A 14,223-nucleotide genomic window follows, 5' to 3' on the forward strand; every position below is an offset into this window, starting at 1 on the left:
TCAATAAAACATTTAATCATGTAAATAGAAATGTTATATTCATTATATGTATGTATATAGCACTTAGTATGCCCTCCAAAATTTGAATATACTGCTCTGACCCTTCTTGGCACAGAGTTTGTGTATTAATTAAATTACACAGTGGTGTGGGAATTCATGACAGCATTGAAAATTCCCTCACACCTTCAGCACTCATACACCCCTATATAAGAGCTCTCCTTTTTTTTTTTTTAATCCCCATAAATCCTAAGCAGTGTCTCAGAACAAGCCGTTTTCAGATAGGCAATGTGACGTCACAAAAGCCACAGGCTCCGCCCACAGTGTTGACTGACACTTAAGTTTGAACATAGAATTGCCCTGAGCGCGTTGTTTACAACAAGTCCGCCATTGCTGCACTGACGAGAACGTCTCCCAAGCGTTTTAGGTGTTCTGTAGCTGGATGAATTAATCCACAGAGCTCTCTTCATTTACTCCCTAAATCTGAGCCGCTGAAAACGAGGTGGATTAACTTGGTTTTCCAGGAAATTGCTCCCTCAGTTCTGTCGAAATTCATTTATGTCTGCGCGAATCATTTCACACCGGACTGCTTTGTAAATGAATATCAATACAAAGAGACAATACAAAACAGAGACTGCTAAAAATGTGCTACTCAAGGATATACAAGTAAAAACTGTTTGTGATCCAGCTTACAGTCTCCAGAGTGATAGTGGATACGGCAGTAATGAAGGTGAGGGCACTTTATTACAGTTCATCTGAGTTTATTTACGGGTATAAAGTTTATTAAGCACCACCCAAAAGGCATAAGGTCTATATATATTTGTTTACTGTTAGTTGTAATGAGAGTTTCTGTGTAATTTGCAATGTTTGTTGGTGATAATACAAGGATAAGAGAGAGAGTTTATGGATAATATTTTAATGCACACTTGCATTTTTATTAAGCTCTTACAGTGATTTTCTAGAGTGAAAACAGATGCTTCATATTTTGTGTGAAGTACAATAAACATAAAACTCATCTGTAGAGTTTTGGCCATCATTCAGACGGTACAACAGGCTTGTACTAATATAGTTGATAAAAACAAGAAGACAATATAAGTTATAATTAGGGATGCTCACATTGACCGTTTAACCGTTAACCGAAAGTAAGAATTTTTAACCGATTAATACTATCAGTTAAATGTTTTTTTTTTTTTTTTTTTTTTTTTTTGCTGTTTGCTGCATGGTTAAAGAAAAATATGCTATATATACATATATGCTTATTTGTTAACTCGCGGGGCGTTTCACACGTGCCAGACATTTTCCCTATGCAACAAGCAAAATGAAGCGAGCAAAAAGAAGTACTGACCATTTCGATAGAAAGAGTCAGGCGCGCCGTTGGCACGGGGGACAGGGGGGACCCCCGCAGTTTTGAAAAGACAGAATTCGACCCCCGCACTTTTGATAAGGGCTGCTTCAATCAGTCACAATATATCATCTTTTAGCTTAGGATATTTTCTTTCAAATGAGACCATTTTCACGTTTCTGTGAGCTTTCGTTCATAAATAATCAACTGTTTTGTCGCAGATGTGAAGAAGAGGAAATGCGCGCTCTCGAACAGAGAAACACGCAATCTCCAAGCAATCGATCACAGCGTGCTAACGTTTTAGGACAGGCTGATGGTATATAAATCGTGGCCGAACGTTAGCGTTTGTCAATCAAGCAAAACCGTCCATTCAGAAACCGAGAAATTTGACACTTTAAGGTAAGAGGCTGATCTCTCAGATTGACGCGCGAGCTGGCTTGACTGAAGTTTTCGTGAGGATTTGTAGTTTATGGACTGTTTTGAGTTCGGTAATTACATCTAGAAAGTTAAATGCATTGATGGCATCTATAAAAGAGATATCTAAAAGCGAAACGAAAATTATTGCCTCGACCGGCGACACAGTGGGGAGGACGCACGAGGAGACCTGCGCGTATAATTGGTATGTGTATGCTACTGTAATACTGCATTTACAAAGCTTATCAGTGGCATGCACTTTGATCACGAAAGTGAAAGTGCCTTTTGCGGTCGCATCGCGGTGCCCCTGCGTTCGCATTTCTCACGATGTGAACCGTGAGCTCCAGTCCATTACAATTTAGGGCCATGGATGGTATACTTCATTTCCCGCATTCCGCTCAGTCTCGTGCGCGAGCCTTTCAAAGAAATTCCTTTGCCCATGAGCGCGGAAAGACGCGTTCGGTGTGCACACGTGCACCGTCTGTGGTCATAACAATAACAATCCTTGAGGTATGCGTGCTGTTTTTATTTGACGGAAAAAATGTCTAAAATACCGGTTGTTCAAAGCTTCAATGGATTCACCGTGTTTTTTTGTTTTTGTTTTCATAATTTGTTAAACATTTAAGTGAAAAATATTTAGTGTAGGCCTATTTATTTTATGCCTTTTATTTAAATTATTTTTTTCTGTTGTCAGAAACGCTGCAGGTGCGTGACAATTTGATAATGTGAATCCAGGTTCTGTTGTTTATCTGTTCTATGCTGCTGTTTGCATGTTAAAATAAACCCGTGGAAGACACAGACACTCGTCAATTGTATTTTTTATTTAATGTCATATATATGTCATATTATCATCATATAGGCTATACAATATTATAATCTTATCAATTAACGGTTAATAATCGGATAACGAGCGTCGGTTGTCGGTCGAGAAATTTAACCGAAATGAGCATCCCTAGTTATAATAACTTATATAATAACTTATAATAACTATTAATAATTTAACTAAACTATACCTGTTCTATCTCCATGCAGCATATATTCGCAGTTTCTGACATTATTGTGCGTCCTGACTGAATTCTGACAGGGAAGAATGAGCTCTTGAAGCTTCACCCTAGGGCGAGCGCAGCAGCTCATTTGCATTTAAAGGGACCACACTGAAATGGCTTGTTTTTGCTCAACCACTAAAAGTGGCAATTTTAACATGCTATAAAAAATCATCTGTGAGGTATTTCGAGCTAAAACTTCACATACACACTCTGGGGACACCAGAGACTTATTTTACATCTTGTAAAATGGGTCATAATAGGTCCGGTCCCCTTTAAGTCTGAGAATGATTCAGTGGGCTATATAAAACTTTTAATTGTCAAGAAATTACTTCTCTTTAAATGTCTCTTTTTGGTTCAACATACCTAACTGTTGCTCAAACATTGCCTTAAAGGATTAGTTCACTTTCTAATTAAAATTTCCTGATAATTTACTCACCCCTATGTCATCCAAGATGTTCATGTCTTTCTTCAGTCGAAAAAAAATTAAGGTTTTTGATGAAAACATTCAAGGATTTTTCTCCATATAGTGGACTTCAATGTCCTCCAAACGGTTGAAGGTCAAAATTACAGTTTCAGTGCAGCTTCAAAGTGTTCTACATGATCCCGGACGAGGAATAAGGGTCTTATCTAGAGAAACCATCGCTCATTTTCTTAATAAATAAATAAATTATATAAGGTTTAACAATAAATGCTCATCTTGAACTAGCTCTCTTCTTCTTTTTCTCTATTTGAATTCCAGCAGTGTAGACACTGCTAAGTGTATTACTGCCCTCCACAGGTCAAAGTTTGAACTAATTGTTATATACTTGCACTACAATATTGTATATGACAATTTAGTTCAAACTTTGACCTGTGGAGGGCAGTAATACACTTAGTAGTGTCTACACTGCTGGAATTCAAATAGAGAAGAAGAAGAGAGCTAGTTCAAGCCTGCATCCCAATGTCCATACTATCCATCCTAAATAGTATGTGAGATTAAAATAAGTGTGTCCCAAAGCATAGTATGTTGAAAAGAGTATGCCAAAAGTCCCCGGATGGTCTACTATTTCCGGTAGGTTTTTGACGTGTGGATCCGTGCACACTATAAAGGCTAATATTGCTCATAACCCATTACGCGTTGGACTTGGATTCAGTTCAGAACATTAGTAAAAACTGTTAAAAAACTACAAAACATGGTGGATATGCACGATATCGACACTGAGAGGTTTGAGTCACTAATAATCAGTTCAACCTGATAGAAAATATTTATTTAATGTTATCTGTGTTATTTTTCATCTGCAAATACCAACGTGGACTTTTATAAAGATCCGATTGGCCATTAACTTTTAAATCATTATGCATTAATATGAGGAGAGTTCTCCACATGAAAGACCCGCGACTGCAGATCAACATGCTGCATTTCTCTCTGATATGGTAGGAAATTAACTAAATGAAATGTGGAAGATATAAGATGATTGACAGGACAGTTTACGGTGACAGGATGCGACAGAGAGAAAAGACGCGATTGTATGACGTGATAGTATGTCCCAAAGCTTGCCTACTCTTTTGCTACACACTCAAAAGTAAGTACTTTTTGTTCACAGAAAGAGTACATTTAGGGAGTAGTATAAGTAGGCGAATTGGGACGCAGCACAAGATGAGCATTTATGGTTAAAACATATAAAATTGTAATTTTATTTTAGAAAAAGAGCAATGGTTTATCTAGATAAGACCCTTATTTCTCATCTGGGATAATGTAAACTGTAATTTTGACCTTCAACCGTTTGGGCTCCATTGAAGTCCACTATATGGAGAAAAATCCTGGAATGTTTTTTCATCAAAAACCTTCATTTCTTTTCGACTGAAGAAAGAAAGACATAAACATCTTGGATGACATGGGGGTGAGTAAATTATCAGGAAATTTTAATTTGAAAGTGAACTAATCCTTTAAACTTACTTTTTATTTATTTAGTTTTATTAAGTAACTTTTATGAGGGTGTACTCATTTTTGCTACAAAAATGTTAATATTTTATAACACACACACACACATATATATATATATATATATATATATATATATATATATATTATAATGATCTACTAATCATATATATATATCATCTATATATAGATCATTATAATTTATCAAAAAGTTTAACTTATTTCAAATCATTATAATGTATCTGCCAACACACTGAAATACAGTAGAACGCTGAACAATCATTTCAGGTTTTGCTAGGTATCAAGTACTGTTATTTTATTAAAATAATCCATCATATTTTAGCTACTGAACTTTTAAAAATCGCTGATTATGAGTGATATTTAAGTTCACTGTAATACACGCAGCCAACAACAGGTCATACATTGATGTGGAAAAAATATTATTTTAAATAGGCCATATGATGCTATTTTAAAAGTTCATTATTTTATTATGTGTAATAGAATAGATTAACATGCTTTAATATTCAAAAACCACATTATTTTTCACATACTGTACATTCCAGCACCTCTAATCCCAGTCTGTCTGAAACGCTCTGATTGTGTTCAAGTTTCTATAAAGCTCCTTTGGAAAAGCCCAGAGTGCTCTGATTGGCCATCTGACCTAGTGCATTGTGATTGGCCAAAGACCTCAAGCATGTGCTGGAAATGTAACTGGCCTTATAATAGTGAATTTCTGTTTCCAAGGTTTCTAAAGCCTTGATTTCATTTGTTTTCAGAAGGCCAAACAAAGGGGTTTTGCTTTTACATCCAAACAAACAGCGTCTCCATGATATGACAACAACACTTGAATTCACTGAAGCCTCATCTTCTCTCTTTGCATATGCCTTTGCGCGGGCATTATGCTAATATTTCACAGTGTGAAACGTGGACTTTTGGTTTGCGGAAGTAATATCTGGACTTTGATCAAGGAGCAGGTCTGGATCAGTGTTCTCTGTACATTATAGTGGGACACTATGAGCTTTGTAACTTTGCAGATACTGTATATGCACAAACATTACACACTAACGCATCATATAGCCTCTTTAAGTGGGAGTGTTTTTCCTTACACATAGATTATCAGAATAATCAACAATGTAATAAATGTTTTTTTCTTTAATACCTGGGACACTTGCAGCTTGAGGAGGAACCTCAGATCTTTCTTGCTCTCCGTTCATATTACACTGTGAATGGTGGAAGCGTTCATCTCTCAGCCCTGGATATGGGGGGTATGGACTACACTGCGGAACATGGATCTCCAGAAAACACAAGAACAGGACATGCAGACTTAGTGTATATACTCCAGCAGGTTTTGTTAAGAAAATCTGGAACTGACCTAAACTTTAAAGGAAAGTTCATAAATGTGATCTTCCTCTTTCCTCTTTAAAGGTTAGTTCACCCAAAAATTAAATTTCTGTCATTAATTACTCACCCTCATGTTGTTCCACACCCATTAGACCTTCGTTCATTTCAGAACACAAATTAAGATATTTTTTTATGAAATCCAAGGTTTTTTATCTCCTAAAGAAAGTAATTACCACATTCAAGGTACAGAGAAGTAGTAAAGATATCGTTAAAATAGTCAACAGTGGTTCTACCTTAATGTCATTAAGTGATGAGAATACTTTTTGTGTACAAAACAAAACAAAAATGTCTATTAAAAAATGTTTCCTCTTCCCTGTCAATATTTTTGTGAGATAAAAAACCTCTTGGATTTCATCAAAAATATCTTAATTTGTGTTCCGAAGATGAATGAAGGTCTAATGGGGTGTGGAATGACATGAGAGTAATTAATGACAGAAATTTCATTTTTGGGTGAACTAACCATTAAAGGCACATTCACACCAAGAACAATCATTTATAACTATTATATACATTATATAACTATAATATATCGTTCTGTTTATTCTAAATGTGTGCACCAATTTTGTCGTCTGCCACTTTAAATTCTCATGCTTTTTAAAGCAGGATGGATTCTGATTGGCTGTCAATGTTTTTATCATTCATTGGCTGGGAAAAAAAAAGTTCTGAAAGTGATTCCAACAATATCGTTCTTCCGTGCCGTTATTGTTATAGTTGTGGTTTGGACTCTGCTATTCTTTATTTTATCAAACTACAAATACTTTTCTATTGATTACATGTTATTTTCACAATGGCAGCAAATTATTGATAAATCATTGATTCTATTTCTTTTAAATGTTCCTTTTTTATATGTATAAAAGTCTACTGCTTACAAGGTCAGAAGGTTTTCCAGGTTTGTGGAACTGCAGCCACTAGTCATGTGACTATCACTGAAAACTGAGACCCACACAGCATTTGATCACTGGATTTGCAGAAAGCATTTCACTTTTAACAAGTTTTCTCAACATTGCATATCTAATAAATTCCTTACGAACACAATAAATTATTATTTGTATTATCACTGTGAGCCACTTAATCATGTATTACCGTCTCTTGGCTTTTGTCTTCCAAACACTGTATGTACAAATTCACATCATCAATATTTAATGCACTTCATGTTGTTGATAAAGAATGGAATATATTTTCTTTCCCTTTGTATTTTTATATCAATATGGTTCAAGATTATCCTATTCAAATCAATGTAATAAACAAGTTAGGTCAAAAGTAAACTAAAAGTAGTCAGAATACATTATCTAAAATGAGTAATCTATATTACATTACTAACTACCCATCACTGGCTACAATACTGTCAGCTGTAGCCTGATGCTGCAGAACTGCCATCTATGCAAATAAAGTGAATAGAAAAAAGGACATCAAAGAAGTTAAACTAGCTTTGGGTTTTCAGGCTTTTTTAAACCTCTCACACAGTTGACTGCAGAAGATAAAGAGAACAAGAAATAGACATAATTACTTTTTTTTTCCCTTTTCTTTGTTTTTCTTAAAAGAGAGAGCAACCCAAAGAATTATTGTGGCTGTGTGAAGTCCCTTGATCAGAAGTTTGGGTGAGGAGATTAAAAAGTTATTTGTAAGTGTAACAATGAAAAAGAGCAAATGAATAATCACACTACCATTCAAAGGTTTGTGGACGTTAATGTTCTTGAAAGAAGTCTCATCAATGCTGTATTTATTTGATCAAAAATACAGTCAAAACAGTAATATTGTGGAATATTTAAATTTGAATATATTTAAAATGTAATTTATTGCTGTGATCAAAGCTAAACTTTCATTGTAATATGATTAAGAAACATTATCTTATTATAAGTGTTGAAAACAGTTGTGCTGATGATGCAGTTTTTCAGGATTCTTTGATGGAATGTTCAAAAGAACTGCATTTGTTTGAAATAAAAATCTTTTGTAACATTGTTAATGTCTTTACTGTCACTTTTGATCCTTTTAATGCATCCTTGAGGAATAAAAGTATTAATTTCTTTAAAAAATCTTCCTGACCATAAACTTTTGAATGGTAGCGTATGTATCAAAAAACATCACATCTAAAACTCTCACATAATGACTACGATGAACAATGTTGCCTCTGTCTTGCTAACATAATAGTTTGTAGGCAGTTTTATGAGTGCCACTGCAGAACAACCGTGCCCGTGGAACATACTTGCCATTCTCGAGTCTCCGGTGGATGAGACAGTGCTCCTGGCGGCAAGGGAACAAATCCAACATGTTCCCTGAAGGCTCCTGGCGCAGGTGGTCTCAGGCTCACCAGCACCGCCGGGAACATGTATCTGTCCTGGTAATGCGGGTGCAAGGGAAGAGGGATTGCGAACATCTCTGCAGGATACATTTGCCCTGGGATTGCCTCTGTAATTATGTACTCTCCAGAAAAAGGTGGTGAATCTGTGGATATACGAGTATTATACAATATTTGGTAACACTTTATAATATTTTTAACGTTAACACACATTATTCAATACTTTTGTGTATTCATTACACTGTAAAAATGTTTTTGCATGTAACAAAAAATAGTTAATTTTAACTAACTTTATGCAAATGAAAAAAATTAAGTGGATGAGACTATACAGCCAATCGCCTTTTTGATAGACGACCGGAAGTCCAGCCTTAAAACTAAAAGAGCGAATAATCTTTTTCATAGAGACTATTAGAGACTGCAATCAGGTCTTCTAATGGTTTAAATTTCTTTAATGAACAAGTTGTCTTCTTCCACTTTTAAATTTTACCATTCTTAAAGATTTAGAGTAAATTCAAAATTCTTTCTGAAAAACAGAAAACAATGGCTTTGTTTTAAGGAACTTACAGTAAATGAATATAACATGAATAAAACATTTTCCCAAAATGAAAATATTGTTCAGTAGAAACTGAATGTATACATCTTCCATTATTATACCAAAACTTATGTCATTTTAGAAAATGAAGAAACCAAATTAATTGTAATTTTAAGCCATTCCGGCCTACAATCTCTGGCGGCCTAAAAAAAAAAAAAAAAATCTCTGGCGGCCAAAAATGCTAATCTACGGGTGACGTCACGGACATCGTCGAAATGTGAAGTTTAATGGTAAAACTTTTCAATAAGGTCTCACTTATTAGCATTAGATATTGTATTAACTATCACGAACTAACACTAAGTTAGCCGTACCTTACTCATGTTACCGTGGCCTGTTTATTAATCTTTGTAAATCTTAGTTAATAAAAAAAATGATGAAATTAACATTAAATTGAGATGAATAAATGCTGTAATTTATTCTGATGTTAACTAAAGTAGTTAATGTTAACTAATAAAACCTTGTAAAGTGTTAATAATCACACTAGGACTTTTAAAATGATAATTAAGACTTTTCTTATACCATTTCAGATATTTAAGACTTTTCTGGCCTTAAATTTGACCAAAACTTAAATTTATAAGACATTAATGACTCATGCGAACCCTAGTTAGAGTTACAAAAAGCCATTTTTTAAAGTAAAAAAGTGTCTATTTATTTATTTTCAATCAAGTGCATTTGCGATGCTTGAAAATATATTGTGCGTAGTTCATTACCTTTTGATTCATTTTATTTTTACTAACAGCCTGATTTACTGTATTCTTTGCATATGGGATGTAAAGCGATCCCTTTTTAATTATGGTAGAAGAAACGTTAGTTATATATTTTTCCCCTAATTATTTAGATGCATAATATAATATTTTACTTGTAAAATAACAGTAACATATTTTAGAAACAAGCTGTAATGAGAGTAGCCAGTTAAATTATATAAATGATGTAACGTTAGCCTGGTGGTTAGACAACTGAAACACAAAGTTTGTAACTGTTAGTTAACATAAAAGGATTTGCTTACTAACGTTAATTAGAAATTAAGGTTTTAAAAACAGTTGTATTTAATGACAAGAAAGCACAAACCTCCATGAACGCTGCCCGGAGCGCTCGGTCCCGCCGGTGTCTTCAGATCACAATAAACCGCGCCCGAGCTAACGGAACCGCGCGTTCCTGCGGGTGCGCGGAGATCAATGTACGTTTTATCGCCTGTGCCATCTCGAATAACGGGCGCTTTAATAGCACTCTCCTTTCTTGCGCTGACGGCGGTTTTGCCGTTTGCTCCGTTAGTTAAAGAATTATTAGCCGTAGAGACCGTTTTTCTGTCAGACAGAGCAGTCTGCTCGGTACGACCGGCACCCGGTGGCTCGTTTCCCTGAACGGATTTGATCCGTCTTTGAGAGGCCAGGATTTTCGTCCTCTCGTTGATGAGAGAACACTTCCAACACAAGCATTGCCTAAATTGACATTTTCCCGAATGACCTTTTAACTGGACGACGAAGCCATGGTTCCGGCATCTGGCACATTTCGGGCTGCGCGCGGATTTTTCTGCCGTTATTCGATCATTTGGTGCCGCTGCTGGATTATTTGCCATCGCCAAAGACATGAATACCAGCATAAATAATAGTTTGAAATGGCTAATGTTATTTAATGTGTCACTTTTGAATGAATTTCGTTTGCAAGGGTGTGTCCTCCAAAAAAAAAAAAAAAAAAAAAAAAAAAAAAAGCACGTGACGCTAAGTGCCGTGAGACTTTTAGTGTCTGGAAATGGCAGACGGTGGAATTCCCCTTTCAACCAGGTGCAACAATTCTGACCGGTCATTTTTACCCCAGGAACACATTTATGACAAACTGACAGAATTTGAATCTTTTAATTTAATATTTAAAAATGATTGATGTGGAATATAATTGGGCATGTTACCTAATATTTAGAAATATCTGACCTAAATGGTAGACAAAACCATAAATGATAAAAAATGATTAATTAATGAAGAAGCTCAAGTTAAAACCTTTAAAAAAAAATAGGATAAATACTTTTGTTCAGATGTCATCTGTAAATTAGAATTATGATATCTAAATGATATTGTTGACATTTTTAAATGCCTACAGGTCCTATATCATGTCTAATTTTCACAACACATATTTTCCAGACATTTTTGTCAGCAGTTTTTGTTGTTGTTGTCACAGCTTTAAAAAGGTAACAAAATCAAGTCTTTTGGTTTTAGTTCACACAATGCAGAGCATCTAATCATTCATTGTTCATCATTAATTAACAAAATTTCACTTGGAAATGTATTGCCCACGACAGGGGAATTATTTGAATGCGTATGTGCGTGGATATTTAATTTAGGTGCAGTTAGGTAAAAAAAAATGTAAAGCATCTGCTCAAACGTTTTTTTTAAAAACTTGTTCAATACATTTTCTTTCAGTGGCGTTTGTGTGTGTGTGTGTGTGTGTGTGTGTGTGTGTGCGTGTGCATAAAGTGGATTGGCAGCCACCTGCTGGCAGTTTACATGATCTGGGTACATGCCAAGTTCATGACAATAGGGTCTTTGCCCCTGTAAATGTGTCCCTTTGAATACTTTGTTGTGGTTGGCTACATAGTTAAGCAGTCGGGGGAGGGGTTCGGCCCCATCTTACTGCTATTAAAATGACTGATTATCCTGTCAGGATCGCTCTGGCCTAGTTTTGACTGACAGAATTGTTCATGTTGGCACAGTGCCACAGATGCAGTCTATATTACTGTAACTCTTTTACAAGGTCACCTAACCCCATTATCCTAATAAGGGTTATAATTAATGCAATTTAAAAACTGATCATCTCATACTTTTTCTGCCTTTCTTCCTTTCTGTATATTGCTTCAGGGTGACTCGTTTCTTAGGATATGCACGTGAACATATACCGGAGAGGTGGTGCTAGGTTTCAGGAGATTTTTAGGCTAAGGGGGCGTTTACATGACACCGTTTTCAACTAAAAACTTTTTATGCGTTTTGGCCGTTCATTTACAGGACAGTGAGGTTTTGGGGGCATTAAAACGGGTTTCAAAGTGGAAGTTCTGAAAAATAAGATAACGCTCCGGTCTCTGTGTAAACTACAAAAACACGAATTTGTGAAAACGGTGAGGTCATGCGCACTCCTTGTTCAGTCTATTGGCACGTAGTGTTTCTTTAGAAAGTGACATCGCCAACTACTGGCCTGGCATTCATATTACTGCGTTTTTAGTCGTTTTCGTGGATCTGTGTGAACGGAGATCATTTTGACAAAGTTATCGTCTGTATCCTAGTACATCTGTAAGATGTCTGCTAGAGGTCTGGAGTTCTGGAAAACATCTGCTGTATAATATATCCGTTGAACATCTTAGGCTCCATTTACGTTAACGCATAAGTTTTGCTACGTTACGCCTGTCATTTACACTACACCGATGTTTTAGAACCTCGAAAACTGAGACTTTTTAAAATGCTGTGGACCCCGTTTTAATTTGAAAACGGCGGGGTTGCATTTCAGTATAAACGGACTAAAACAGACTTGAAAACGATGGCGTGGCTTGCCCACGTTTGCTCTGCGTATCCTTGACGACCATGTAAACAATAACATGTAGACTGTACTGCAATCTTTGCTGGCTTTGTTGTCATTTTTAGCAGCCATTGTGCACTTAAGCTCTGCATTTGAGTTTACACTTGTACGCGCATGTCCAGTGTGCATGGATGTCATGTGACATGCGTTTTTGGCCATGTAGTGTAGATGGAGATCGTTTCTGAAATGCTGTGGAAATGGCAGTGTAGACAAGGATCGTTTTCATTTTAAAATGCTGTTTTAAAACAAAAACGCACTAGTGTAAATGGGCCTTAGAAAGATACATACATTCTAAACCATAAACATCTTAAAGACATCTTCTAGACGTCTATATGACATCTGACAAGAGACGTCTTATAGACGTATTGCAGTTGAGCAAACACTCAAATAAATACATCTGACAGATGTACAGTAAATTCAGACATCAAATAGATGTCTCTGAGATGTTTGTGTGCTATCAGGGATACAAAACTTTTCAAAAATGGAAAGTAAGTACATTGTTGTCGTGTAAACATAGTAATGTACCCTTAAGCCGGGGACACACCTAACGATTAGCTGAAACATTCTAAGACTGAACTGAACACTCATACCGATTGTTTCCTTCGACTGGAGCCGATTTATATACTTACACATGGAATTTGAACACCGACTGTAATCGCATACTGAACGCAACTGGCTCTGACTGGACGCGTTTGAGCGCGATCAGTCATAAGTATCAATTTACATTCAATTTACATAGTGTGTGCGCGGCTTTAAAGGATTAGTTCACTTTCAAATTAAAATTTCCTGATAATTTACTCACCCCCATGTCATCCAAGATGTTCATGTCTTTCTTCAGTCGAAAAGAAATTAAGGTTTTTGATGAAAACATTCCAGAATTTTTCTCCATATAGTGGACTTCAATGGAGCCCAAATGGTTGAAGGTCAAAATTACAGTTTCAGCGCAGCTTCAAAGCATTCTCCCAGAATAGAAATAAGGGTCTTATCTAGAGAAACCATCACGTATAATTACAAATTATATACGTTTTAACCATAAATGCTCATCTTGAACTAGCTCTCTTCTTCTTCTCCATTTGAATTCCTGCAGTGTAGACACTGCGAAGTGTATCACTGCCCTCCACAGGTCAAAGTTTGAACTAATTGTTTTATACTTGCACTTGCATATTGTATATGACAATTTAGTTCAAACTTTGACCTGTGGAGGGCAGTAATACACTTAGCAGTGTCTACACTGCTGGAATTCAAATAGAGAAGAAGAAGAGAGCTAGTTCAAGATGAGCATTTATGGATGAAATGTATACAATTTTATTTATTTATTTATTTATTTTTTAAAAAGTGAGCAATTGGTTTCTCTAGATAAGACCTTATTAATCGTCTGGGATCATGTAGAACGCTTTGAAGCTGCACTGAAACTGTAATTTTGACCTTCAACCATTTGGAGGCCATTGAAGTCCACTTATATGGAGAAAAATCCTGGAATGTTTTCATTAAAAACCTTATTTTCTTTTTGACTGAAGACAGAAAGACATGAACATCTTGGATGACATGGGGGTGAGTAAATTATCAGGAAATTTTCATTTGAAAGTGAACTAATGCTTTAACTATCCATGCACTCAATGTCTGTTTTCAATGTATCTGTTTGGAAATTCACAGGGAAAA

Source organism: Chanodichthys erythropterus, chromosome 16 (assembly GCF_024489055.1).
Source record: "Chanodichthys erythropterus isolate Z2021 chromosome 16, ASM2448905v1, whole genome shotgun sequence".
In the NCBI taxonomy this organism is placed as follows: domain Eukaryota; kingdom Metazoa; phylum Chordata; class Actinopteri; order Cypriniformes; family Xenocyprididae; genus Chanodichthys; species Chanodichthys erythropterus.